The sequence below is a fragment of the Crinia signifera genome, chromosome 6 (assembly GCF_055691185.1).
Source record: "Crinia signifera chromosome 6, ASM5569118v1, whole genome shotgun sequence".
In the NCBI taxonomy this organism is placed as follows: domain Eukaryota; kingdom Metazoa; phylum Chordata; class Amphibia; order Anura; family Myobatrachidae; genus Crinia; species Crinia signifera.
In genome coordinates this window covers 63,254,231-63,274,407 of record NC_139222.1, presented here as the reverse complement: position 1 = coordinate 63,274,407, position 20,177 = coordinate 63,254,231, and the positions used below count along the sequence as shown (strand labels likewise).

At 41.3% G+C, this 20,177-nt stretch overlaps 28 non-coding genes and 10 pseudogenes across 28 annotated transcripts; all 38 read right to left on the bottom strand.

Annotated features, from left to right (window-relative positions):
- Positions 1-253: 253 nt before the first annotated feature.
- Positions 254-372, bottom strand: LOC146015115 (5S ribosomal RNA). Its single transcript, XR_014448046.1, has one exon. It is a non-coding gene; the product is annotated as a 5S ribosomal RNA (ribosomal RNA).
- Positions 373-1,804: 1,432 nt separating this feature from the next.
- On the bottom strand, positions 1,805-1,913 carry LOC146011522 (5S ribosomal RNA; annotated as a pseudogene).
- Positions 1,914-2,258: 345 nt separating this feature from the next.
- Positions 2,259-2,377, bottom strand: LOC146017023 (5S ribosomal RNA). Its single transcript, XR_014449899.1, has one exon. It is a non-coding gene; the product is annotated as a 5S ribosomal RNA (ribosomal RNA).
- A 345-nt stretch (positions 2,378-2,722) lies between these two features.
- LOC146015478 (5S ribosomal RNA) lies at positions 2,723-2,841 on the bottom strand. Its single transcript, XR_014448399.1, has one exon. It is a non-coding gene; the product is annotated as a 5S ribosomal RNA (ribosomal RNA).
- Positions 2,842-3,185: 344 nt separating this feature from the next.
- LOC146013639 (5S ribosomal RNA) lies at positions 3,186-3,304 on the bottom strand. The gene has a single exon (XR_014446611.1). It is a non-coding gene; the product is annotated as a 5S ribosomal RNA (ribosomal RNA).
- A 345-nt stretch (positions 3,305-3,649) lies between these two features.
- LOC146010650 (5S ribosomal RNA) lies at positions 3,650-3,768 on the bottom strand (annotated as a pseudogene).
- A 345-nt stretch (positions 3,769-4,113) lies between these two features.
- On the bottom strand, positions 4,114-4,222 carry LOC146011621 (5S ribosomal RNA; annotated as a pseudogene).
- A 345-nt stretch (positions 4,223-4,567) lies between these two features.
- LOC146015920 (5S ribosomal RNA) lies at positions 4,568-4,686 on the bottom strand. The gene has a single exon (XR_014448827.1). It is a non-coding gene; the product is annotated as a 5S ribosomal RNA (ribosomal RNA).
- A 345-nt stretch (positions 4,687-5,031) lies between these two features.
- LOC146014049 (5S ribosomal RNA) lies at positions 5,032-5,150 on the bottom strand. The gene has a single exon (XR_014447008.1). It is a non-coding gene; the product is annotated as a 5S ribosomal RNA (ribosomal RNA).
- A 345-nt stretch (positions 5,151-5,495) lies between these two features.
- On the bottom strand, positions 5,496-5,614 carry LOC146016155 (5S ribosomal RNA). Its single transcript, XR_014449053.1, has one exon. It is a non-coding gene; the product is annotated as a 5S ribosomal RNA (ribosomal RNA).
- A 345-nt stretch (positions 5,615-5,959) lies between these two features.
- LOC146016663 (5S ribosomal RNA) lies at positions 5,960-6,078 on the bottom strand. The gene has a single exon (XR_014449546.1). It is a non-coding gene; the product is annotated as a 5S ribosomal RNA (ribosomal RNA).
- Positions 6,079-6,424: 346 nt separating this feature from the next.
- On the bottom strand, positions 6,425-6,543 carry LOC146016862 (5S ribosomal RNA). Its single transcript, XR_014449744.1, has one exon. It is a non-coding gene; the product is annotated as a 5S ribosomal RNA (ribosomal RNA).
- A 345-nt stretch (positions 6,544-6,888) lies between these two features.
- On the bottom strand, positions 6,889-7,007 carry LOC146014873 (5S ribosomal RNA). The gene has a single exon (XR_014447814.1). It is a non-coding gene; the product is annotated as a 5S ribosomal RNA (ribosomal RNA).
- A 346-nt stretch (positions 7,008-7,353) lies between these two features.
- On the bottom strand, positions 7,354-7,472 carry LOC146010970 (5S ribosomal RNA; annotated as a pseudogene).
- A 345-nt stretch (positions 7,473-7,817) lies between these two features.
- Positions 7,818-7,936, bottom strand: LOC146013941 (5S ribosomal RNA). Its single transcript, XR_014446903.1, has one exon. It is a non-coding gene; the product is annotated as a 5S ribosomal RNA (ribosomal RNA).
- Positions 7,937-8,282: 346 nt separating this feature from the next.
- Positions 8,283-8,401, bottom strand: LOC146016809 (5S ribosomal RNA). The gene has a single exon (XR_014449686.1). It is a non-coding gene; the product is annotated as a 5S ribosomal RNA (ribosomal RNA).
- Positions 8,402-8,746: 345 nt separating this feature from the next.
- Positions 8,747-8,865, bottom strand: LOC146013638 (5S ribosomal RNA). Its single transcript, XR_014446610.1, has one exon. It is a non-coding gene; the product is annotated as a 5S ribosomal RNA (ribosomal RNA).
- Positions 8,866-9,210: 345 nt separating this feature from the next.
- LOC146016143 (5S ribosomal RNA) lies at positions 9,211-9,329 on the bottom strand. The gene has a single exon (XR_014449042.1). It is a non-coding gene; the product is annotated as a 5S ribosomal RNA (ribosomal RNA).
- A 346-nt stretch (positions 9,330-9,675) lies between these two features.
- Positions 9,676-9,794, bottom strand: LOC146016072 (5S ribosomal RNA). The gene has a single exon (XR_014448974.1). It is a non-coding gene; the product is annotated as a 5S ribosomal RNA (ribosomal RNA).
- Positions 9,795-10,139: 345 nt separating this feature from the next.
- LOC146015197 (5S ribosomal RNA) lies at positions 10,140-10,258 on the bottom strand. The gene has a single exon (XR_014448125.1). It is a non-coding gene; the product is annotated as a 5S ribosomal RNA (ribosomal RNA).
- A 345-nt stretch (positions 10,259-10,603) lies between these two features.
- On the bottom strand, positions 10,604-10,722 carry LOC146017512 (5S ribosomal RNA). Its single transcript, XR_014450381.1, has one exon. It is a non-coding gene; the product is annotated as a 5S ribosomal RNA (ribosomal RNA).
- A 345-nt stretch (positions 10,723-11,067) lies between these two features.
- LOC146017018 (5S ribosomal RNA) lies at positions 11,068-11,186 on the bottom strand. Its single transcript, XR_014449894.1, has one exon. It is a non-coding gene; the product is annotated as a 5S ribosomal RNA (ribosomal RNA).
- A 345-nt stretch (positions 11,187-11,531) lies between these two features.
- On the bottom strand, positions 11,532-11,650 carry LOC146013637 (5S ribosomal RNA). The gene has a single exon (XR_014446609.1). It is a non-coding gene; the product is annotated as a 5S ribosomal RNA (ribosomal RNA).
- Positions 11,651-11,995: 345 nt separating this feature from the next.
- LOC146015477 (5S ribosomal RNA) lies at positions 11,996-12,114 on the bottom strand. Its single transcript, XR_014448398.1, has one exon. It is a non-coding gene; the product is annotated as a 5S ribosomal RNA (ribosomal RNA).
- A 345-nt stretch (positions 12,115-12,459) lies between these two features.
- On the bottom strand, positions 12,460-12,578 carry LOC146010895 (5S ribosomal RNA; annotated as a pseudogene).
- A 346-nt stretch (positions 12,579-12,924) lies between these two features.
- Positions 12,925-13,043, bottom strand: LOC146010320 (5S ribosomal RNA; annotated as a pseudogene).
- Positions 13,044-13,388: 345 nt separating this feature from the next.
- Positions 13,389-13,507, bottom strand: LOC146010708 (5S ribosomal RNA; annotated as a pseudogene).
- Positions 13,508-13,852: 345 nt separating this feature from the next.
- LOC146010968 (5S ribosomal RNA) lies at positions 13,853-13,971 on the bottom strand (annotated as a pseudogene).
- A 1,840-nt stretch (positions 13,972-15,811) lies between these two features.
- LOC146016131 (5S ribosomal RNA) lies at positions 15,812-15,930 on the bottom strand. The gene has a single exon (XR_014449031.1). It is a non-coding gene; the product is annotated as a 5S ribosomal RNA (ribosomal RNA).
- Positions 15,931-16,276: 346 nt separating this feature from the next.
- Positions 16,277-16,395, bottom strand: LOC146016808 (5S ribosomal RNA). Its single transcript, XR_014449685.1, has one exon. It is a non-coding gene; the product is annotated as a 5S ribosomal RNA (ribosomal RNA).
- Positions 16,396-16,740: 345 nt separating this feature from the next.
- On the bottom strand, positions 16,741-16,859 carry LOC146013635 (5S ribosomal RNA). The gene has a single exon (XR_014446607.1). It is a non-coding gene; the product is annotated as a 5S ribosomal RNA (ribosomal RNA).
- A 345-nt stretch (positions 16,860-17,204) lies between these two features.
- Positions 17,205-17,323, bottom strand: LOC146011223 (5S ribosomal RNA; annotated as a pseudogene).
- A 345-nt stretch (positions 17,324-17,668) lies between these two features.
- Positions 17,669-17,787, bottom strand: LOC146015196 (5S ribosomal RNA). The gene has a single exon (XR_014448124.1). It is a non-coding gene; the product is annotated as a 5S ribosomal RNA (ribosomal RNA).
- Positions 17,788-18,132: 345 nt separating this feature from the next.
- LOC146011062 (5S ribosomal RNA) lies at positions 18,133-18,251 on the bottom strand (annotated as a pseudogene).
- A 345-nt stretch (positions 18,252-18,596) lies between these two features.
- On the bottom strand, positions 18,597-18,715 carry LOC146017017 (5S ribosomal RNA). The gene has a single exon (XR_014449893.1). It is a non-coding gene; the product is annotated as a 5S ribosomal RNA (ribosomal RNA).
- A 345-nt stretch (positions 18,716-19,060) lies between these two features.
- LOC146013634 (5S ribosomal RNA) lies at positions 19,061-19,179 on the bottom strand. Its single transcript, XR_014446606.1, has one exon. It is a non-coding gene; the product is annotated as a 5S ribosomal RNA (ribosomal RNA).
- Positions 19,180-19,524: 345 nt separating this feature from the next.
- On the bottom strand, positions 19,525-19,643 carry LOC146013633 (5S ribosomal RNA). Its single transcript, XR_014446605.1, has one exon. It is a non-coding gene; the product is annotated as a 5S ribosomal RNA (ribosomal RNA).
- Positions 19,644-19,988: 345 nt separating this feature from the next.
- Positions 19,989-20,107, bottom strand: LOC146016562 (5S ribosomal RNA). Its single transcript, XR_014449450.1, has one exon. It is a non-coding gene; the product is annotated as a 5S ribosomal RNA (ribosomal RNA).
- Positions 20,108-20,177: the final 70 nt, after the last annotated feature.

Here is a 20,177-nt window from a genome sequence, read left to right as displayed (position 1 = left end):
CATGTGTTGGTAATGTAAAAAGACCTACAGGACATGATATTAGCAGGGGGTCTTAAATTAAACTACAAAAGAGGCTCAACACTGTTTAGCTGCCAAAAGCAGTTGGAATTGAGCCTAAACAGTGTGGTAAGTCTTTAGGTGATGGCTATTGTGTCTGTTTGACCTCTTCCAAATGTCTGTGCTGGCAATAAAAAGAAAAAGTTTCCAATATAAATAGCTAGAGAATAAAAACAATTTGCCAGTAATGTGAAAAAACCTACAGCACCTGGTGTTCCCAGGTGGTCTCCCTTCCAAGTACTAACCAGGCCCAACACTGCTTAGCTTCCAAGATCAGACGAGATTGGGCCTATCCAATGTGGTATGACTGTAGGTGAGATACAGGGACTTTTTTGCCCTCTTCTACTTCTATCACCAGGTAAGCTAATACAAAAGTTTCCGGTACTCTTTACCTAGAACGGCGCCAGCGATTGAAATCGCGGTCGTCGGGGGTAAAAATCGCTTTCATCGCGGGCATCGGGGGTAAATCGGGATGGCCGCGATGCCCGCGATGACCGCGATCACCGCGATTTTCCCATAGGGAACAATGTTAAAACGGCAGATTGACCGCGATTTTACTGTTAAATGGCTCAATGGACCCGATTTGGGGCCAAATAGGGCAAATGAACCCTTAAATGTCCCCCCCAATTTTTAACGCCACCCCACGATCCACGCGAACCCGAAGCGTGGCGAGCGCAGCGAGCCCGCGAGGGGCGGCGGTACGCGTCCTCCGACCTTTTCATGCCCTACTATCCACTAGGGCGTGGAGTGAGAATATAATAGTGTGGCGAGCGCAGCGAGCCACCGAGCCCGAAGCGTGGCGAGCGCAGCGAGCCCCGCGAGGGGACGCGGATACCTTCACAGGTAGACGCGTCCCCTCGCGGGCTTCACAGGTGTCCGCCTCGCCACGGACACCTGTGAAGCCCGCGAGGGGACGCGCATAACTGTGAAGGTATCCGCGTCCCCTCGCGGGGCTCACTGCGCTCGCCACGCTTCGGGCTCGGTGGCTCGCTGCGCTCGCCACACTATTATATTCTCACACCACGCCCTAGTGGATAGTAGGGCATGAAAAGGTCGGAGGACGCGTACCGCCGCCCCTCGTGGGCTCGCTGCGCTCGCCACGCTTCGGGTTGGCGTGGATCGTGGGGTGGCGTTAAAAATTTGGGGGGACATTTAAGGGTTAATGGGCTCTGTGGCCCATTTAACATTGATTCCTATGGCCAAATCGGGTGGATTGAGCCATTTAACAGTAAAATCGGGTCCATCGCGGCTTTTAACATTGATTCCTATGGGAAATCGTGAGCATCGCGTCGCGGGCATCGCGGGTACATTTATGGCCGGCCGCGACGCGACCGACACGATTTCCATGTTTAACATTGGTTTCAATGGGAAATCGCGGGCATCGCGTCGGTCGCGTCGCGGCCATACATAAATGTACCCGCGATGCCCGCGACGGGCGCCCTTCTAGGTAAAGAGTACCAAGTTTCCTAACTGTATTGGCTTACTAAAAAAAATCATGTGTTGGTAATGTAAAAAGACCTACAGGACATGATATTAGCAGGGGGTCTTAAATGAAACTACAAAAGAGGCTCAACACTGTTTAGCTGCCAAAAGCAGTTGGAATTGAGCCTAAAAAGTGTGGTAAGTCTTTAGGTGATGGATATTGTGTCTGTTTTACCTCTTCCAAATGTCTGTGCTGGCAATAAAAAGAAAAAGTTTCCAATTTAAATAGCTAGAGAATAAAAACAATTTGCCAGTAATGTAAAAAAACCTACAGCACCTGGTGTTCCCAGGTGGTCTCCCACCCAAGTACTAACCAGGCCCAACACTGCTTAGCTTCCAAGATTAGACCTATCCAATGTGGTATGGCTGTAGGTGAGATACAGGCACTTTTTTGCCCTCTTCTACTTCTATCACCAGGTAAGCTAATAAAAAAGTTTCCTAACTGTATTGGCTTACTGAAAAAAATCATGTGTTGGTAATGTAAAAAGACCTACAGGACATGGTATTAGCAGGGGGTCTTAAATTAAACTACTAAACAGGCTTAACACTGTTTAGCTGCCAAAAGCAGTTGGAATTGGGCCTAAACAGTGTGGTAAGTCTTTAGGTGATGGCTATTGTGTCTGTTTGACCTCTTCCAAATGTCTGTACTGGCAATAAAAAGAAAAAGTTTCCAATTTAAATAGCTAGAGAATAAAAACAATTTGCCAGTAATGTGAAAAAACCTACAGCACCTGGTGTTCCCATGTGGTCTCCCACCCAAGTACTAACCAGGCCCAACACTGCTTAGCTTCCAACATCAAACGAGATTGGGCCTATCCAATGTGGTATGGCTGTAGGTGAGATACAGGCACTTTTTTGCCCTCTTCTACTTCTATCACCAGGTAAGCTAATACAAAAGTTTCCTAACTGTATTGGCTTACTGAAAAAAATCATGTGTTGGTAATGTAAAAAGACCTACAGGACATGATATTAGCAGGGGGTCTTAAATTAAACTACTAAAGAGGCTCAACACTGTTTAGCTGCCAAAAGCAGTTGGAATTGGGCCTAAACAGTGTGGTAAGTCTTTAGGTGATGGCTATTGTGTCTGTTTGACCTCTTCCAAATGTCTGTACTGGCAATAAAAAGAAAAAGTTTCCAATTTAAATAGCTAGAGAATAAAAACAATTTGCCAGTAATGTGAAAAAACCTACAGCACCTGGTGTTCCCATGTGGTCTCCCACCCAAGTACTAACCAGGCCCAACACTGCTTAGCTTCCAAGATCAGACGAGATTGGGCCTATCCAATGTGGTAGGGCTGTAGGTGAGACACAGGCACTTTTTTGCCCTCTTCTACTTCTATCACCAGGTAAGCTAATAAAAACGTTTCCTAACTGTATTGGCTTACTGAAAAAAATCATGTGTTGGTAATGTAAAAAGACCTACAGGACATGATATTAGCAGGGGGTCTTAAATTAAACTACTAAAGAGGCTCAACACTGTTTAGCTGCCAAAAGCAGTTGGAATTGGGCCTAAACAGTGTGGTAAGTCTTTAGGTGATGGCTATTGTGTCTGTTTGACCTCTTCCAAATGTCTGTACTGGCAATAAAAAGAAAAAGTTTCCAATTTAAATAGCTAGAGAATAAAAAAATTTGCCTGTAATGTGAAAAAACCTACAGCACCTGGTGTTCCCATGTGGTCTCCCACCCAAGTACTAACCAGGCCCAACACTGCTTAGCTTCCAAGATCAGACGAGATTGGGCCTATCCAATGTGGTATGGCTGTAGGTGAAATACAGGCACTTTTTTGCCCTCTTCTACTTCTATCACCAGGTAAGCTAATAAAAAAGTTTCCTAACTGTATTGGCTTACTGAAAAAAATCATGTGTTGGTAATGTAAAAAGACCTACAGGACATGATATTAGCAGGGGGTCTTAAATTAAACAACTAAAGAGGCTCAACACTGTTTAGCTGCCAAAAGCAGTTGGAATTGGGCCTAAACAGTGTGGTAAGTCTTAAGGTGATTGCTATTGTGTCTGTTTGACCTCTTCCAAATGTCTGTACTGGCAATAAAAAGAAAAAGTTTCCAATTTAAATAGCTAGAGAATAAAAACAATTTGCCTGTAATGTGAAAAAACCTACAGCACCTGGTGTTCCCATGTGGTCTCCCACCCAAGTACTAACCAGGCCCAACACTGCTTAGCTTCCAAGATTAGACGAGATTGGGCCTATCCAATGTGGTATGGATGTAGGTGAGACACAGGCACTTTTTTGCCCTCTTCTACTTCTATCACCAGGTAAGCTAATAAAAAAGTTTCCTAACTGTATTGGCTTACTGAAAAAAATCATGTGTTGGTAATGTAAAAAGACCTACAGGACATGATATTAGCAGGGGGTCTTAAATTAAACTACTAAACAGGCTCAACACTGTTTAGCTGCCAAAAGCAGTTGGAATTGGGCCTAAACAGTGTGGTAAGTCTTTAGGTGATGGCTATTGTGTCTGTTTGACCTCTTCCAAATGTCTGTACTGGCAATAAAAAGAAAAAGTTTCCAATTTAAATAGCTAGAGAATAAAAACAATTTGCCAGTAATGTGAAAAAACCTACAGCACCTGGTGTTCCCCCACCCAAGTACTAACCAGGCCCAACACTGCTTAGCTTCCAAGAGCAGACGAGATTGGGCCTATCCAATGTGGTATGGCTGTAGGTGAGATACAGGCACTTTTTTGCCCTCTTCTACTTCTATCACCAGGTAAGCTAATACAAAAGTTTCCTAACTGTATTGGCTTACTGAAAAAAATCATGTGTTGGTAATGTAAAAAGACCTACAGGACATGATATTAGCAGGGGGTCTTAAATTAAACTACTAAAGAGGCTCAACACTGTTTAGCTGCCAAAAGCAGTTGGAATTGGGCCTAAACAGTGTGGTAAGTCTTTAGGTGATGGCTATTGTGTCTGTTTGACCTCTTCCAAATGTCTGTACTGGCAATAAAAAGAAAAAGTTTCCAATTTAAATAGCTAGAGAATAAAAACAATTTGCCTGTAATGTGAAAAAACCTACAGCACCTGGTGTTCCCATGTGGTCTCCCACCCAAGTACTAACCAGGCCCAACACTGCTTAGCTTCCAAGATCAGACAAGATTGGGCCTATCCAATGTGGTATGGCTGTAGGTGAAATACAGGCACTTTTTTGCCCTCTTCTACTTCTATCACCAGGTAAGCTAATAAAAAAGTTTCCTAACTGTATTGGCTTACTGAAAAAAATCATGTGTTGGTAATGTAAAAAGACCTACAGGACATGATATTAGCAGGGGGTCTTAAATTAAACTACTAAAGAGGCTCAACACTGTTTAGCTGCCAAAAGCAGTTGGAATTGGGCCTAAACAGTGTGGTAAGTCTTTAGGTGATTGCTATTGTGTCTGTTTGACCTCTTCCAAATGTCTGTACTGGCAATAAAAAGAAAAAGTTTCCAATTTAAATAGCTAGAGAATAAAAACAATTTGCCTGTAATGTGAAAAAACCTACAGCACCTGGTGTTCTCATGTGGTCTCCCACCCAAGTACTAACCAGGCCCAACACTGCTTAGCTTCCAAGATCAGACGAGATTGGGCCTATCCAATGTGGTATGGCTGTAGGTGAGACACAGGCACTTTTTTGCCCTCTTCTACTTCTATCACCAGGTAAGCTAATACAAAAGTTTCCTAACTGTATTGGCTTACTGAAAAAAATCATGTGTTGGTAATGTAAAAAGACCTACAGGACATGATATTAGCAGGGGGTCTTAAATTAAACTACAAAAGAGGCTCAACACTGTTTAGCTGCCAAAAGCAGTTGGAATTGAGCCTAAACAGTGTGGTAAGTCTTTAGGTGATGGCTATTGTGTCTGTTTGACCTCTTCCAAATGTCTGTGCTGGCAATAAAAAGAAAAAGTTTCCAATATAAATAGCTAGAGAATAAAAACAATTTGCCAGTAATGTGAAAAAACCTACAGCACCTGGTGTTCCCAGGTGGTCTCCCACCCAAGTACTAACCAGGCCCAACACTGCTTAGCTTCCAAGATCAGACGAGATTGGGCCTATCCAATGTGGTATGGCTGTAGGTGAGATACAGGCACTTTTTTGCCCTCTTCTACTTCTATCACCAGGTAAGCTAATACAAAAGTTTCCTAACTGTATTGGCTTACTAAAAAAAATCATGTGTTGGTAATGTAAAAAGACCTACAGGACATGATATTAGCAGGGGGGCTTAAATTAAACTACAAAAGAGGCTCAACACTGTTTAGCTGCCAAAAGCAGTTGGAATTGAGCCTAAACAGTGTGGTAAGTCTTTAGGTGATGGCTATTGTGTCTGTTTGACCTCTTCCAAATGTCTGTGCTGGCAATAAAAAGAAAAAGTTTCCAATTTAAATAGCTAGAGAATAAAAACAATTTGCCAGTAATGTGAAAAAACCTACAGCACCTGGTGTTCCCAGGTGGTCTCCCACCCAAGTACTAACCAGACCCAACACTGCTTAGCTTCCAAGATCAGACGAAATTGGGCCTATCCAATGTGGTATGGCTGTAGGTGAGATACAGGCACTTTTTTGCCCTCTTCTACTTCTATCACCAGGTAAGCTAATAAAAAAGTTTCCTAACTGTATTGGCTTACTTAAAAAAAATCATGTGTTGGTAATGTAAAAAGACCTACAGGACATGATATTAGCAGGGGGTCTTAAATTAAACTACTAAACAGGCTCAACACTGTTTAGCTGCCAAAAGCAGTTGGAATTGGGCCTAAACAGTGTGGTAAGTCTTTAGGTGATGGCTATTGTGTCTGTTTGACCTCTTCCAAATGTCTGTACTGGCAATAAAAAGAAAAAGTTTCCAATTTAAATAGCTAGAGAATAAAAACAATTTGCCTGTAATGTGAAAAAACCTACAGCACCTGGTGTTCCCATGTGGTCTCCCACCCAAGTACTAACCAGTCCCAACACTGCTTAGCTTCCAAGATCAGACGAGATTGGGCCTATCCAATGTGGTATGGCTGTAGGTGAGATACAGGCACTTTTTTGCCCTCTTCTACTTCTATCACCAGGTAAGCTAATAAAAAAGTTTCCTAACTGTATTGGCTTACTGAAAAAAATCATGTGTTGGTAATGTAAAAAGACCTACAGGACATGATATTAGCAGGGGGTCTTAAATTAAACTACTAAAGAGGCTCAACACTGTTTAGCTGCCAGAAGCAGTTGGAATTGGGCCTAAACAGTGTGGTAAGTCTTTAGGTGATGGCTATTGTGTCTGTTTGACCTCTTCCAAATGTCTGTACTGGCAATAAAAAGAAAAAGTTTCCAATTTAAATAGCTAGAGAATAAAAACAATTTGCCTGTAATGTGAAAAAACCTACAGCACCTGGTGTTCCCATGTGGTCTCCCACCCAAGTACTAACCAAGCCCAACACTGCTTAGCTTCCAAGATCAGACGAGATTGGGACTATCCAATGTGGTATGGCTGTAGGTGAGATACAGGCACTTTTTTGCCCTCTTCTACTTCTATCACCAGGTAAGCTAATAAAAAAGTTTCCTAACTGTATTGGCTTACTTAAAAAAAATCATGTGTTGGTAATGTAAAAAGACCTACAGGACATGATATTAGCAGGGGGTCTTAAATTAAACTACTAAAGAGGCTCAACACTGTTTAGCTGCCAAAAGCAGTTGGAATTGGGCCTAAACAGTGTGGTAAGTCTTTAGGTGATGGCTATTGTGTCTGTTTGACCTCTTCCAAATGTCTGTACTGGCAATAAAAAGAAAAAGTTTCCAATTTAAATAGCTAGAGAATAAAAACAATTTGCCAGTAATGTGAAAAAACCTACAGCACCTGGTGATCCCATGTGGTCTCCCACCTAAGTACTAACCAGGCCCAACACTGCTTAGCTTCCAAGATCAGACGAGATTGGGCCTATCCAATGTGGTATGGATGTAGGTGAGTTAAAGGCACTTTTTTGCCCTCTTCTACTTCTATCACCAGGTAAGCTAATACAAAAGTTTCCTAACTGTATTGGCTTACTGAAAAAAATCATGTGTTGGTAATGTAAAAAGACCTACAGTACATGATATTAGCAGGGGGTCTTAAATTAAACTACAAAAGAGGCTCAACACTGTTTAGCTGCCAAAAGCAGTTGGAATTGAGCCTAAACAGTGTGGTAAGTCTTTAGGTGATGGCTATTGTGTCTGTTTGACCTCTTCCAAATGTCTGTGCTGGCAATAAAAAGAAAAAGTTTCCAATATAAATAGCTAGAGAATAAAAACAATTTGCCAGTAATGTGAAAAAACCTACAGCACCTGGTGTTCCCAGGTGGTCTCCCACCAAAGTACTAACCAGGCCCAACACTGCTTAGCTTCCAAGATCAGACGAGATTGGGCCTATCCAATGTGGTATGGCTGTAGGTGAGATACAGGCACTTTTTTGCCCTCTTCTACTTCTATCACCAGGTAAGCTAATAAAAAAGTTTCCTAACTGTATTGGCTTACTTAAAAAAAATCATGTGTTGGTAATGTAAAAAGACCTACAGGACATGATATTAGCAGGGGGTCTTAAATTAAACTACTAAACAGGCTTAACACTGTTTAGCTGCCAAAAGCAGTTGGAATTTGGCCTAAACAGTGTGGTAAGTCTTTAGGTGATGGCTATTGTGTCTGTTTGACCTCTTCCAAATGTCTGTACTGGCAAGAAAAAGAAAAAGTTTCCAATTTAAATAGCTAGAGAATAAAAACAATTTGCCTGTAATGTGAAAAAAATTACAGCACCTGGTGTTCCCATGTGGTCTCCCACCCAAGTACTAACCAGGCCCAACACTGCTTAGCTTCCAAGATCAGACGAGATTGGGCCTATCCAATGTGGTATGGCTGTAGGTGAGATACAGGCACTTTTTTGCCCTCTTCTACTTCTATCACCAGGTAAGCTAATAAAAAAGTTTCCTAACTGTATTGGCTTACTGAAAAAAATCATGTGTTGGTAATGTAAAAAGACCTACAGGACATGATATTAGCAGGGGGTCTTAAATTAAACTACTAAAGAGGCTCAACACTGTTTAGCTGCCAAAAGCAGTTGGAATTGGGCCTAAACAGTGTGGTAAGTCTTTAGGTGATGGCTATTGTGTCTGTTTGACCTCTTCCAAATGTCTGTACTGGCAATAAAAAGAAAATTTTTCCAATTTAAATAGCTAGAGAATAAAAACAATTTGCCTGTAATGTGAAAAAACCTACAGCACCTGGTGTTCCCATGTGGTCTCCCACCCAAGTACTAACCAGGCCCAACACTGCTTAGCTTCCAAGATCAGACGAGATTGGGCCTATCCAATGTGGTATGGCTGTAGGTGAGTTAAAGGCACTTTTTTGCCCTCTTCTACTTCTATCACCAGGTAAGCTAATACAAAAGTTTCCTAACTGTATTGGCTTACTGAAAAAAATCATGTGTTGGTAATGTAAAAAGACCTACAGGACATGATATTAGCAGGGGGTCTTAAATTAAACTACAAAAGAGGCTCAACACTGTTTAGCTGCCAAAAGCAGTTGGAATTGAGCCTAAACAGTGTGGTAAGTCTTTAGGTGATGGCTATTGTGTCTGTTTGACCTCTTCCAAATGTCTGTGCTGGCAATAAAAAGAAAAAGTTTCCAATTTAAATAGCTAGAGAATAAAAACAATTTGCCAGTAATGTGAAAAAACCTACAGCACCTGGTGTTCCCAGGTGGTCTCCCACCCAAGTACTAACCAGGCCCAACACTGCTTAGCTTCCAAGATCAGACGAGATTGGGCCTATCCAATGTGGTATGGCTGTAGGTGAGATACAGGCACTTTTTTGCCCTCTTCTACTTCTATCACAAGGTAAGCTAAAAAAAAAGTTTCCTAACTGTATTGGCTTACTTAAAAAAAATCATGTGTTGGTAATGTAAAAAGACCTACAGGACATGATATTAGCAGGGGGTCTTAAATTAAACTACTAAACAGGCTCAACACTGTTTAGCTGCCAAAAGCAGTTGGAATTGGGCCTAAACAGTGTGGTAAGTCTTTAGGTGATGGCTATTGTGTCTGTTTGACCTCTTCCAAATGTCTGTACTGGCAATAAAAAGAAAAAGTTTCCAATTTAAATAGCTAGAGAATAAAAACAATTTGCCTGTAATGTGAAAAAACCTACAGCACCTGGTGTTCCCAGGTGGTCTCCCACCCAAGTACTAACCAGGCCCAACACTGCTTAGCTTCCAAGATCAGAAGAGATTGGGCCTATCCAATGTGGTAGGGCTGTAGGTGAGACACAGGCACTTTTTTGCCCTCTTCTACTTCTATCACCAGGTAAGCTAATAAAAACGTTTCCTAACTGTATTGGCTTACTGAAAAAAATCATGTGTTGGTAATGTAAAAAGACCTACAGGACATGATATTAGCAGGGGGTCTTAAATTAAACTACTAAAGAGGCTCAACACTGTTTAGCTGCCAAAAGCAGTTGGAATTGGGCCTAAACAGTGTGGTAAGTCTTTAGGTGATGGCTATTGTGTCTGTTTGACCTCTTCCAAATGTCTGTACTGGCAATAAAAAGAAAAAGTTTCCAATTTAAATAGCTAGAGAATAAAAACAATTTGCCAGTAATGTGAAAAAACCTACAGCACCTGGTGTTCCCATGTGGTCTTCCACCCAAGTACTAACCAGGCCCAACACTGCTTAGCTTCCAAGATCAGACGAGATTGGGCCTATCCAATGTGGTATGGCTGTAGGTGAGATACAGGCACTTTTTTGCCCTCTTCTACTTCTATCACCAGGTAAGCTAATACAAAAGTTTCCTAACTGTATTGGCTTACTGAAAAAAATCATGTGTTGGTAATGTAAAAAGACCTACATGACATGATATTAGCAGGGGGTCTTAAATTAAACTACAAAAGAGGCTCAACACTGTTTAGCTGCCAAAAGCAGTTGGAATTGAGCCTAAACAGTGTGGTAAGTCTTTAGGTGATGGCTATTGTGTCTGTTTGACCTCTTCCAAATGTCTGTGCTGGCAATAAAAAGAAAAAGTTTCCAATATAAATAGCTAGAAAATAAAAACAATTTGCCAGTAATGTGAAAAAACCTACAGCACCTGGTGTTCCCAGTTGGTCTCCCACCCAAGTGCTAACCAGGCCCAACACTGCTTAGCTTCCAAGATCAGACGAGATTGGGCCTATCCAATGTGGTATGGCTGTAGGTGAGATACAGGCACTTTTTTGCCCTCTTCTACTTCTATCACCAGGTAAGCTAATATAAAAGTTTCCTAACTGTATTGGCTTACTAAAAAAAATCATGTGTTGGTAATGTAAAAAGACCTACAGGACATGATATTAGCAGGGGGTCTTAAATTAAACTACTAAACAGGCTCAACACTGTTTAGCTGCCAAAAGCAGTTGGAATTGGGCCTAAACAGTGTGGTAAGTCTTTAGGTGATGGCTATTGTGTCTGTTTGACCTCTTCCAAATGTCTGTACTGGCAATAAAAAGAAAAAGTTTCCATTTTAAATAGCTAGAGAATAAAAACAATTTGCCTGTAATGTGAAAAAACCTACAGCACCTGGTGTTCCCATGTGGTCTCCCACCCAAGTACTAACCAGGCCCAACACTGCTTAGCTTCCAAGATCAGACGAGATTGGGCCTATCCAATGTGGTAGGGCTGTAGTTGAGATATAGGCACTTTTTTGCCCTCTTCTACTTCTATCACCAGGTAAGCTAATAAAAAAGTTTCCTAACTGTATTGGCTTACTGAAAAAAATCATGTGTTGGTAATGTAAAAAGACCTACAGGACATGATATTAGCAGGGGGTCTTAAATTAAACTACTAAAGAGGCTCAACACTGTTTAGCTGCCAAAAGCAGTTGGAATTGGGCCTAAACAGTGTGGTAAGTCTTAAGGTGATGGCTATTGTGTCTGTTTGACCTCTTCCAAATGTCTGTACTGGCAATAAAAAGAAAACGTTTCCAATTTAAATAGCTAGAGAATAAAAACAATTTGCCAGTAATGTGAAAAAACCTACAGCACCTGGTGTTCCCATGTGGTCTCCCACCCAAGTACTAACCAGGCCCAACACTGCTTAGCTTCCAAGATCAGACGAGATTGGGCCTATCCAATGTGGTATGGCTGTAGGTGAGTTAAAAGCTTTTTTTTGCCCTCTTCTACTTCTATCACCAGCTAAGCTAATACAAAAGTTTCCTAACTGTATTGGCTTACTGAAAAAAATCATGTGTTGGTAATGTAAAAAGACCTACAGGACATGATATTAGCAGGGGGTCTTAAATTAAACTACAAAAGAGGCTCAACACTGTTTAGCTGCCAAAAGCAGTTGGAATTGAGCCTAAACAGTGTGGTAAGTCTTTAGGTGATGGCTATTGTGTCTGTTTGACCTCTTCCAAATGTCTGTGCTGGCAATAAAAAGAAAAAGTTTCCAATATAAATAGCTAGAGAATAAAAACAATTTGCCAGTAATGTGAAAAAACCTACAGCACCTGGTGTTCCCATGTGGTCTCCCACCCAAGTACTAACCAGGCCCAACACTGCTTAGCTTCCAAGATCAGACGAGATTGGGCCTATCCAATGTGGTAGGGCTGTAGGTGAGATACAGGCACTTTTTTGCCCTCTTCTACTTCTATCACCAGGTAAGCTAATATAAAAGTTTCCTAACTGTATTGGCTTACTAAAAAAAATCATGTGTTGGTAATGTAAAAAGACCTACAGGACATGATATTAGCAGGGGGTCTTAAATGAAACTACAAAAGAGGCTCAACACTGTTTAGCTGCCAAAAGCAGTTGGAATTGAGCCTAAACAGTGTGGTAAGTCTTTAGGTGATGGCTATTGTGTCTGTTTGACCTCTTCCAAATGTCTGTGCTGGCAATAAAAAGAAAAAGTTTCCAATTTAAATAGCTAGAGAATAAAAACAATTTGCCAGTAATGTGAAAAAACCTACAGCACCTGGTGTTCCCATGTGGTCTCCCACCCAAGTACTAACCGGGCCCAACACTGCTAAGCTTCAAAGATCAGACGAGATTGGGCCTATCCAATGTGGTATGGCTGTAGGTGAGATACAGGCACTTTTTTGCCCTCTTCTACTTCTATCACAAGGTAAGCTAATAAAAAAGTTTCCTAACTGTATTGGCTTACTTAAATAAAATCATGTGTTGGTAATGTAAAAAGACCTACAGGACATGATATTAGCAGGGGGTCTTAAATTAAACTACTAAACAGGCTCAACACTGTTTAGCTGCCAAAAGCAGTTGGAATTGAGCCTAAACAGTGTGGTAAGTCTTTAGGTGATGGCTATTGTGTCTGTTTGACCTCTTCCAAATGTCTGTGCTGGCAATAAAACGAAAAAGTGTCCAATATAAATAGCTAGAGAATAAAAACAATTTGCCTGTAATGTGAAAAAACCTACAGCACCTGGTGTTCCCATGTGGTCTCCCACCCAAGTACTAACCAGGCCCAACACTGCTAAGCTTCCAAGATCAGACGAGATTGGGCCTATCCAATGTGGTAGGGCTGTAGGTGAGATACAGGCACTTTTTTGCCCTCTTCTACTTCTATCACCAGGTAAGCTAATATAAAAGTTTCCTAACTGTATTGGCTTACTGAAAAAAATCATGTGTTGGTAATGTAAAAAGACCTACAGGACATGATATTAGCAGGGGGTCTTAAATGAAACTACAAAAGAGGCTCAACACTGTTTAGCTGCCAAAAGCAGTTGGAATTGAGCCTAAACAGTGTGGTAAGTCTTTAGGTGATGGCTATTGTGTCTGTTTGACCTCTTCCAAATGTCTGTGCTGGCAATAAAAAGAAAAAGTTTCCAATTTAAATAGCTAGAGAATAAAAACAATTTTCCTGTAATGTGAAAAAACCTACAGCACCTGGTGTTCCCATGTGGTCTCCCACCCAAGTACTAACCAGGCCCAACACTGCTAAGCTTCAAAGATCAGACGAGATTGGGCCTATCCAATGTGGTATGGCTGTAGGTGAGATACAGGCACTTTTTTGCCCTCTTCTACTTCTATCACCAGGTAAGCTAATAAAAAAGTTTCCTAACTGTATTGGCTTACTGAAAAAAATCATGTGTTGGTAATGTAATAAGACCTACAGGACATGATATTAGCAGGGGGTCTTAAATTAAACTACTAAACAGGCTCAACACTGTTTAGCTGCCAAAAGCAGTTGGAATTGGGCCTAAACAGTGTGGTAAGTCTTTAGGTGATGGCTATTGTGTCTGTTTGACCTCTTCCAAATGTCTGTACTGGCAATAAAAAGAAAAAGTTTCCAATTTAAATAGCTAGAGAATAAAAACAATTTGCCAGTAATGTGAAAAAACCTACAGCACCTGGTGATCCCATGTGGTCTCCCACCTAAGTACTAACCAGGCCCAACACTGCTTAGCTTCCAAGATCAGACGAGATTGGGCCTATCCAATGTGGTATGGATGTAGGTGAGTTAAAGGCACTTTTTTGCCCTCTTCTACTTCTATCACCAGGTAAGCTAATACAAAAGTTTCCTAACTGTATTGGCTTACTGAAAAAAATCATGTGTTGGTAATGTAAAAAGACCTACAGTACATGATATTAGCAGGGGGTCTTAAACAGTGGCGGAACTCCCGGAGGCAATGGAGTCATCTGCCGCCGGGCGCCAGGCTAAAGGGGGCTCTGGCTCCATTGCCTCCGATGCTCCGCTGCGGCGGCCGCCTGCCGCACTTATCTTTTATTCAGCAGCGGGCCTCCCCCGTACAGTGCCCTGGTGTGATGCGGGCGTCCCCCCCCCCCCGTAACTTTGTGAGCCACGGCCGCTGCTCCTCCCTTTCACCTGGTTGCTGGCAGTGGCTGGGACGGAAGTCTGCTCGAGATGAGGAAACCAGGCCAGATAACAGAAGTGTCACTGTCAGTGACGTGACGAAGAGCAGAGACTAGAGTCGGGCGGGAGCCTGTGTGCGGATGCGTGACTGTCTGTCACTGAAGCTGACAGATGACAACAGTAAAAGCCGGGAGTTGGGTGGGAGACGCTGCAGCGTCAGCCTTTGAGGGGTGAGTCTATAAAAACCAGCACAGTATGTGCATCTTGTTGAAAAGAAAAGGATAATATTACATGTAATGGTAAATTAAAGAGAGGGATCAACATGCAATATGTACATATATATATATATATATATATATATATATATATATATATATATATATATATATATATACATACATACACACATATTGCATGATGATCCCTCTCTTTAATTGAGCATTACATGTAATATTATCCTTTTATGTTGCTAGCCCAGATGTTTAAGATAGCCCTAACTAGGTAGCTTATTATGAAATATTATTGATTATTGTTACTCACTTTTGCAGTGCCTATAAATTCAAGTTCTTTGATTGTTTACCATTGGTGCTTCTCACTTGTGTTCCCTCGTGCTCGGTAGCCACTATATATGTTGATTTATAGTATTTTTATGTTTTTATATTTTTAACAATAGATGCCTATTGGTGTGGTTTGTCTTTAGAATATGTTTCTTGCTTTTGACCAGCCTTTCCCGTATCCTGAACTGCACGCCGCATCCAGGGTATACATTTAGTCCCTTCTGCTGGCGTTTGTTCTATTTTTGCATAGACACAAGTGTGTCCTTATCTTGACGCTGCGTTCTCTGCTTTGGTTTACCTAGCAACGACACTGTGATACCGTGATATTGAGCAAAGACGGTATCACGCACGCATGCGCTATGTTACTAGTGCTGCGGCTGCATACAATACACGGCTCCCTTCGTTTGTTTATCAGTTGTTTGGCAATGACGCTGTTAGACACATCCATGCTGCTACGCGTGATGTCACATGACATATGACATGTGACATGACATATACAGTATATATATATCCTGGGACCAACCAATCAGTTAATTGAAAGCTTTCAATTTCACTTCTGTGGCTATCTCCCTCCTAACATAATTTTTACAATTGTCACCCTGTATTAGAAGAACCCATTACCTGTCTTACTGGAGACACCTTAATTATTGAGCTATTGGGGGGGGGGGGGGGCACCAATATTTACCTTGCCTCCGGGCAACTGGGACGAACTTACGCCACTGGTCTTAAATTAAACTACAAAAGAGGCTCAACACTGTTTAGCTGCCAAAAGCAGTTGGAATTGAGCCTAAACAGTGTGGTAAGTCTTTAGGTGATGGCTATTGTGTCTGTTTGACCTCTTCCAAATGTCTGTGCTGGCAATAAAAAGAAAAAGTTTCCAATATAAATAGCTAGAGAATAAAAACAATTTGCCAGTAATGTGAAAAAACCTACAGCACCTGGTGTTCCCAGGTGGTCTCCCACCCAAGTACTAACCAGGCCCAACACTGCTTAGCTTCCAAGATCAGACGAGATTGGGCCTATCCAATGTGGTATGGCTGTAGGTGAGATACAGGCACTTTTTTGCCCTCTTCTACTTCTATCACCAGGTAAGCTAATAAAAAAGTTTCCTAACTGTATTGGCTTACTTAAAAAAAATCATGTGTTGGTAATGTAAAAAGACCTACAGGACATGATATTAGCAGGGGGTCTTAAATTAAACTACTAAACAGGCTTAACACTGTTTAGCTGCCAAAAGCAGTTGGAATTTGGCCTAAACAGTGTGGTAAGTCTTTAGGTGATGGCTATTGTGTCTGTTTGACCTCTTCCAAATGTCTGTACTGGCAAGAAAAAGAAAAAGTTTCCAATTTAAATAGCTAGAGAATAAAAACAATTTGCCTGTAATGTGAAAAAAATTACAGCACCTGGTGTTCCCATGTGGTCTCCCACCCAAGTACTAACCAGGCCCAACACTGCTTAGCTTCCAAGATCAGACGAGATTGGGCCTATCCAATGTGGTATGGCTGTAGGTGAGATACAGGCACTTTTTTGCCCTCTTCTACTTCTATCACCAGGTAAGCTAATAAAAAAGTTTCCTAACTGTATTGGCTTACTGAAAAAAATCATGTGTTGGTAATGTAAAAAGACCTACAGGACATGATATTAGCAGGGGGTCTTAAATTAAACTACTAAAGAGGCTCAACACTGTTTAGCTGCCAAAAGCAGTTGGAATTGGGCCTAAACAGTGTGGTAAGTCTTTAGGTGATGGCTATTGTGTCTGTTTGACCTCTTCCAAATGTCTGTACTGGCAATAAAAAGAAAATTTTTCCAATTTAAATAGCTAGAGAATAAAAACAATTTGCCTGTAATGTGAAAAAACCTACAGCACCTGGTGTTCCCATGTGGTCTCCCACCCAAGTACTAACCAGGCCCAACACTGCTTAGCTTCCAAGATCAGACGAGATTGGGCCTATCCAATGTGGTATGGCTGTAGGTGAGTTAAAGGCACTTTTTTGCCCTCTTCTACTTCTATCACCAGGTAAGCTAATACAAAAGTTTCCTAACTGTATTGGCTTACTGAAAAAAATCATGTGTTGGTAATGTAAAAAGACCTACAGGACATGATATTAGCAGGGGGTCTTAAATTAAACTACTAAACAGGCTCAACACTGTTTAGCTGCCAAAAGCAGTTGGAATTGGGCCTAAACAGTGTGGTAAGTCTTTAGGTGATGGCTATTGTGTCTGTTTGACCTCTTCCAAATGTCTGTACTGGCAATAAAAAGAAAAAGTTTCCAATTTAAATAGCTAGAGAATAAAAACAATTTGCCTGTAATGTGAAAAAACCTACAGCACCTGGTGTTCCCAGGTGGTCTCCCACCCAAGTACTAACCAGGATCAACACTGCTTAGCTTCCAAGATCAGAAGAGATTGGGCCTATCCAATGTGGTAGGGCTGTAGGTGAGACACAGGCACTTTTTTGCCCTCTTCTACTTCTATCACCAGGTAAGCTAATAAAAACGTTTCCTAACTGTATTGGCTTACTGAAAAAAATCATGTGTTGGTAATGTAAAAAGACCTACAGGACATGATATTAGCAGGGGGTCTTAAATTAAACTACTAAAGAGGCTCAACACTGTTTAGCTGCCAAAAGCAGTTGGAATTGGGCCTAAACAGTGTGGTAAGTCTTTAGGTGATGGCTATTGTGTCTGTTTGACCTCTTCCAAATGTCTGTACTGGCAATAAAAAGAAAAAGTTTCCAATTTAAATAGCTAGAGAATAAAAACAATTTGCCAGTAATGTGAAAAAACCTACAGCACCTGGTGTTCCCATGTGGTCTTCCACCCAAGTACTAACCAGGCCCAACACTGCTTAGCTTCCAAGATCAGACGAGATTGGGCCTATCCAATGTGGTATGGCTGTAGGTGAGATACAGGCACTTTTTTGCCCTCTTCTACTTCTATCACCAGGTAAGCTAATACACAAGTTTCCTAACTGTATTGGCTTACTGAAAAAAATCATGTGTTGGTAATGTAAAAAGACCTACATGACATGATATTAGCAGGGGGTCTTAAATTAAACTACAAAAGAGGCTCAACACTGTTTAACTGCCAAAAGCAGTTGGAATTGAGCCTAAACAGTGTGGTAAGTCTTTAGGTGATGGCTATTGTGTCTGTTTGACCTCTTCCAAATGTCTGTGCTGGCAATAAAAAGAAAAAGTTTCCAATATAAATAGCTAGAGAATAAAAACAATTTGCCAGTAATGTGAAAAAACCTACAGCACCTGGTGTTCCCAGTTGGTCTCCCACCCAAGTGCTAAGCAGGCCCAACACTGCTTAGCTTCCAAGATCAGACGAGATTGGGCCTATCCAATGTGGTATGGCTGTAGGTGAGATACAGGCACTTTTTTGCCCTCTTCTACTTCTATCACCAGGTAAGCTAATATAAAAGTTTCCTAACTGTATTGGCTTACTAAAAAAAATCATGTGTTGGTAATGTAAAAAGACCTACAGGACATGATATTAGCAGGGGGTCTTAAATTAAACTACTAAACAGGCTCAACACTGTTTAGCTGCCAAAAGCAGTTGGAATTGGGCCTAAACAGTGTGGTAAGTCTTTAGGTGATGGCTATTGTGTCTGTTTGACCTCTTCCAAATGTCTGTACTGGCAATAAAAAGAAAAAGTTTCCATTTTAAATAGCTAGAGAATAAAAACAATTTGCCTGTAATGTGAAAAAACCTACAGCACCTGGTGTTCCCATGTGGTCTCCCACCCAAGTACTAACCAGGCCCAACACTGCTTAGCTTCCAAGATCAGACGAGATTGGGCCTATCCAATGTGGTAGGGCTGTAGTTGAGATATAGGCACTTTTTTGCCCTCTTCTACTTCTATCACCAGGTAAGCTAATAAAAAAGTTTCCTAACTGTATTGGCTTACTGAAAAAAATCATGTGTTGGTAATGTAAAAAGACCTACAGGACATGATATTAGCAGGGGGTCTTAAATTAAACTACTAAAGAGGCTCAACACTGTTTAGCTGCCAAAAGCAGTTGGAATTGGGCCTAAACAGTGTGGTAAGTCTTAAGGTGATGGCTATTGTGTCTGTTTGACCTCTTCCAAATGTCTGTACTGGCAATAAAAAGAAAACGTTTCCAATTTAAATAGCTAGAGAATAAAAACAATTTGCCAGTAATGTGAAAAAACCTACAGCACCTGGTGTTCCCATGTGGTCTCCCACCCAAGTACTAACCAGGCCCAACACTGCTTAGCTTCCAAGATCAGACGAGATTGGGCCTATCCAATGTGGTATGGCTGTAGGTGAGTTAAAAGCTTTTTTTTGCCCTCTTCTACTTCTATCACCAGCTAAGCTAATACAAAAGTTTCCTAACTGTATTGGCTTACTGAAAAAAATCATGTGTTGGTAATGTAAAAAGACCTACAGGACATGATATTAGCAGGGGGTCTTAAATTAAACTACAAAAGAGGCTCAACACTGTTTAGCTGCCAAAAGCAGTTGGAATTGAGCCTAAACAGTGTGGTAAGTCTTTAGGTGATGGCTATTGTGTCTGTTTGACCTCTTCCAAATGTCTGTGCTGGCAATAAAAAGAAAAAGTTTCCAATATAAATAGCTAGAGAATAAAAACAATTTGCCAGTAATGTGAAAAAACCTACAGCACCTGGTGTTCCCATGTGGTCTCCCACCCAAGTACTAACCAGGCCCAACACTGCTTAGCTTCCAAGATCAGACGAGATTGGGCCTATCCAATGTGGTATGGCTGTAGGTGAGATACAGGCACTTTTTTGCCCTCTTCTACTTCTATCACCAGGTAAGCTAATACAAAAGTTTCCTAACTGTATTGGCTTACTGAAAAAAATCATGTGTTGGTAATGTAAAAAGACCTACAGGACATGATATTAGCAGGGGGTCTTAAATTAAACTACAAAAGAGGCTCAACACTGTTTAGCTGCCAAAAGCAGTTGGAATTGAGCCTAAACAGTGTGGTAAGTCTTTAGGTGATGGCTATTGTGTCTGTTTCACCTCTTCCAAATGTCTGTGCTGGCAATAAAAAGAAAAAGTTTCCAATATAAATAGCTAGAGAATAAAAACAATTTGCCAGTAATGTGAAAAAACCTACAGCACCTGGTGTTCCCAGTTGGTCTCCCACCCAAGTACTAACCAGGCCCAACACTGCTTAGCTTCCAAGATCAGACGAGATTGGGCCTATCCAATGTGGTAGGGCTGTAGGTGAGATACAGGCACTTTTTTGCCCTCTTCTACTTCTATCACCAGGTAAGCTAATATAAAAGTTTCCTAACT